This window comes from Puntigrus tetrazona, unplaced genomic scaffold (genome assembly GCF_018831695.1).
Source record: "Puntigrus tetrazona isolate hp1 unplaced genomic scaffold, ASM1883169v1 S000000003, whole genome shotgun sequence".
Classification (NCBI taxonomy): Eukaryota; Metazoa; Chordata; class Actinopteri; order Cypriniformes; family Cyprinidae; genus Puntigrus; species Puntigrus tetrazona.
Window position 1 is genome coordinate 2419532 of NW_025047683.1, and position 4664 is coordinate 2424195.

Here is a 4664-nt window from a genome sequence, read left to right on the forward strand (position 1 = left end):
GGCCTCGGCCCCCACCCGTGCCAAGGGGTGGGCGCTCATGATGAGGTTGCTCAAGCCTCCGCGGGGGTGCGTCAAGCCTCCCAGAGCGGCGTTCCCTTCTCGCGGATCCCTCTCTCCGCCGTCTTAGGTTTTTGTGCGGTTCTTTTGCCGTCTTGGATGTTTGGCGGCAGACCTCTCGGGCCACGGCCGCTGGAACATAGAGTAAAATAGGATGGAGGTTTTTACCCCCGGACGGGCGCCCCTCCGCCGCGGGAGAGACTTTGAACCACGGTCCCGGAGGCCGTGCGGGTACCCGCCAGGGCCCCGGCTCGGCCCCCCGCGCTGGAAAGCAGGGGGCCGCCCGAGTGCAGCGACAGTCAAGTTCTCTCGGATCTCTCTCTCTCTCTCCGCCTTAGGTTTTTGTGCGGTTCTTTTTGCCGTTTTGGGTTTTTGCGCGGCAGACCTCTCGGGCCACGGCCGCTGGATCATAGAGTAAAATAGGATAGAGGTTTTTACCCGGACAGGCGCTCCTCCTTCGCGGGAGAGACTTTGAACCACGGTCCCGGAGGCCGTGCGGGTACCCGCCAGGGCCCGGCTCAGCCCCCGCGCTGGAAAGCAGGGGCCCGCCCGAGTCAGCGACAGTCAAGTTCTCTCGATCTCTCTCTCTCTCTCTCTCTCTCCGCCTTAGGTTTTTGTGCGGTTCTTTTTGCCGTTTTGGGTTTTTGGCGGCAGACCTCTCGGGCCACGGCCGCTGGATCATAGAGTAAAATAGGATAGAGGTTTTTTTACCCCGGACGGGCGCCCCTCCTTCGCGGGAGGAGACTTTGAACCCACGGTCCCGGAGGCCGTGCGGGTACCCGCCAGGGCCCGGCTCGGCCCCCGCGCGCTGGAAAGCAGGGGGCCGCCCGAGTGCAGCGACAGTCATGGCGCTCGCGGTAGGTTGCTCAAGCCTCCGCGGGGTGCGTCAAGCCTCCCAGAGAGCGGCGTTCCCTTCTCGCGGATCTCTCTCTCTCCGCTTCGTCTTAGGTTTTTGTGCGGTTCTTTTTGCCGTCTTGGGTTTTTGGCGGCAGACCTCTCGGGCCCACGGCCGCTGGATCATAGAGTAAAATAGGATAGAGGTTTTTACCCGGACAGGCGCCCCTCCCAGCGGGAGAGACTTTGAACCACGGTCCCGGAGGCCGTGCGGGTACCCGCCAGGGCCCCGGCTCAGCCCCCCGCCGCTGGAAAGCGGGGGGCCGCCGAGTGCAGCGACAGTCAAGTTCCCTTTTTTTTTCTTATCGCGCTCTGCGCTTTCGCTTTCGGTGCTCCGGAGGAGGAGGCGCGCCCGGGCCGCCCGGCCTCTGCCGCGCACCGGGGCTTGAGGCGGGGAGGTGGGCTAGGCCTCCCGCCCGGGCGGTTCGCTTTGGATCGGGCGGGCGATAATGATCCTTCGCGCAGGTTCACCTCACGGAAACCTTATTTACGACTTTTACTTCCTCTAGATAGTCAAGTTTGATCGTCTTCCGGCGCTCCGCCAGAGCCAGCGAGGGGCCCGGCGGGGCGGTCGAGACCTCACTAAACCATCCAATCGGTAGTAGCGGCGGGCGGTGTGTACAAAGGGCAGGGACTTAATCAGCGCGAGCTTATGACCCGCGCTTACTGGGAATTCCTCGTTGATGGGAAATAGTTTCAATCCCCAGTCCCGATCACGGCGGGGTTCAGCGGGTTTACCGCGCCTCTCGGCGCAGGGTGAGACCTGCGCTGATCCGCCCATTGTAATGGCGCGCGTGCAGCCCGGACATCTAAGGGCATCACAGACCTGTTATTGCTCCATCTCGCGTGGCTGAGCGCCACTTGTCCCCTCTAAGAAGTTTTTGGCCCGACCCAAGTGGCGCGCGCCACTATTTAGCAGCAAGGAGTCGTTCGTTATCGGAATGAACCAGACAAATCGCTCCACCAACTAAACGGCCATGCACCACCACCCACAGAATCGAGAAAGAGCTATCAATCTGTCAATCCTTTCCGTGTCCGGGCGGGTGAGGTTTCCGTGTTGAGTCAAATTAAGCCGCAGGCTCCACTCCTGGTGGTGCCCTTCCGTCAATTCCTTTAAGTTTCAGCTTTGCAACCATACTCCCCGGAACCCAAAGACTCGTGGTTTCCCACGCGCTGCCGGCGGGTCATGGGAATAACGCCGCCGGATCGCGGGTCGGCATCGTTCTGGTCGGAACTCTGACGGTATCTGATCGTCTTGAACCTCCGACTTTCGTTCTTGATTAATGAAAACATTCTTGGCAAATGCTTTTCGCTTTCGTCCGTCTTGCGCGGTCCAAGAATTTCACCTCTAGCGGCGCCAATACGAATGCCCCGGCCGTCCCTCTTAATCATGGCTCCGGGTTCCAGAAACCCACAAAATAGAACCGGAGTCCTATTCCATTATTCCTAGCTGCGGTATTCAGCGGCGGCGCTCGACCTGCTTTGAACACTCTAATTTTTTCAAAGTAAACGCTTTGGGCCCCTCGGACCGGACACCCAGCCAAGGGCATCCGGGGGGCGCCTCGAGGCAGGGACCTGGGACGGGCGGTGGCTCGCCTCTCGGCGGACCGCCAGCCAGATCCCGAGATCCAACTACGAGCTTTTTAACTGCAGCAACTTTAATATACGCTATTGGAGCTGGAATTACCGCGGCTGCTGGCACCAGACTTGCCCTCCAATGGGTCCTCGCCCATGTGTTTAAGATACGCTCATTCCAATTACAGGGCCTCGAAAGAGACCTGTATTGTTGACCACCGTCACTACCTCTCCGAGTCGGAAATGGGTAATTTGCGCGCCTGCTGCCTTCCTTGGATGTGGTAGCCGTTTCTCAGGCTCCCTCTCCGGAATCGAACCCTGATTCCCCGTCACCCGTGGTCACCATGGTAGGCGCCTGATGTACCATCGAAAGTTGATAGGGCAGACACTCGAATGAATCGTCGCCGCCGCGGAAGGGCGGCGATCGGCCCGAGGTTATCTAGAGTCACCAAAGGTACCGGGTCCGGGAGGACGGATCCCCCCGGGGGGCCCGGATGGGTTTTGGATCTGATAAATGCACGCGTCCCTAGCCTCCGCCCCGCGGCGGTCGGCGGTCGGCGCTTCGTTTGCATGTATTAGCTCTGGAATTGCCACAGTTATCCAAGTACCGGGTGGGGCGATCAAAGGGACCATAACTGATTTAATGAGCCATTCGCAGTTTCACTGTACCGGCCGTGTGCGCCAGACCTGCATGGCTTAATCTTTGAGACAAGCATATGTTACTGGCAGGATCAACCAGGTAACCCCTGTGGGTCGTAGGGACCAACCGGCCGCGAGCGCGTTTTTGCCTACACACGGGTCTCAGTCCGCCTGAGGAGGGCCTGGGCAGACCCGCTTGGACCCTCGGCTAAGACCGGCGCTCATAGGGGGCGCGCGGCTCGAACCTTCCCCGGCGGAAGTCGCCGTTTTCGGGGTGGGTGGCGCTGGGATCGCGGCGGCGGCGCTCGGAAAAGTGTGTTTCGCGGGGGCGGGGTACCCGCGCGGCGTCGCCGGGGCAGCGTCGCGTTCTGCCCCTCCCGCCGCGCGGTGGCGGACCTCTGCGCTCTGACCGGCCGTCTAGGCCTCCTCCGAAGGTTGGCGCCTTCCCTCGGGCTGAGGGGGCCTGCTCGTAACGAGCGTCCAAATTGCCCGGCGCGGCGTGCTGTCAAAGCCCAAGCGTAAACCCATTGCCGCGCCGTGCCCCTGCCAGGCACTCCCGACCCATAGCGGCCAGCGGGGCTGGCGGGTGGGGTCTAGGCTAGAAGCGCTTTCGGCGCTCAATCGATCACGTTCCGGGCGGGGGCGCTCTCGCCGTCGAGCGTCTCTCTCTCGGCGTCTGTGTCCGTGTTTCAGGTGAAGCGTTCGATAGCTCCCTCGCCCGGAGCTTCAGAAAGGTGCGTTCAAAACCTAAGTCGATATGGACTTAGTCGTTTTCGACTTTTTTTCGCTCAGAGACTAAGTCCACAAAAACACGCGTTCACGAAATCGTGTACCCATGTAAAAGTTGCTCCTGTGTAGCGGCCACCTCCAGGGTCGCGGGAAAATTTGAATCATGCCGGGGAGGCCTCTCGGTCGGCCTGACTCGGAGCCTCGGAGGTATGGAAGTCGGACCTTTCCCGAAGTTGGACTTAGTGCAATTTTGAAGCGAAAATCATCCAGGCGCTTCATCCGACCCGATCGAGTCGGGTTAAGTCGCCTTCGGACGCTTTCCCACTCGACCCCGCCGTCCTGGAGAAATTTTTTCGTTCAAAACCTAAGTCCAAACATCCAGGCGCTTCATCCGACCGATCGAGTCCGGGTTAAGTCGCCTTCGGACGCTTTCCCACTCGACCCCGCCGTCCTGGAGAAATTTTTTCGTTCAAAACCTAAGTCCAAACATCCAGGCGCTTCATCCGACCGATCGAGTCCGGGTTAAGTCGCCTTCGGACGCTTTCCCCCTCGACCCCGCCGTCCTGGAGAAATTTTTTCGTTCAAAACCTAAGTCCAAACATCCAGGCGCTTCATCCGACCGATCGAGTCCGGGTTAAGTGCGCCTTCGGGCGCTTTCCCACTCGACCCCCCGCCGTCCTGGAGAAATTTTTTCGTTCAAAACCTAAGTCCAAACATCCAGGCGCTTCATCCGACCGATCGAGTCCGGGTTAAGTGCGCCTTCGGACGCT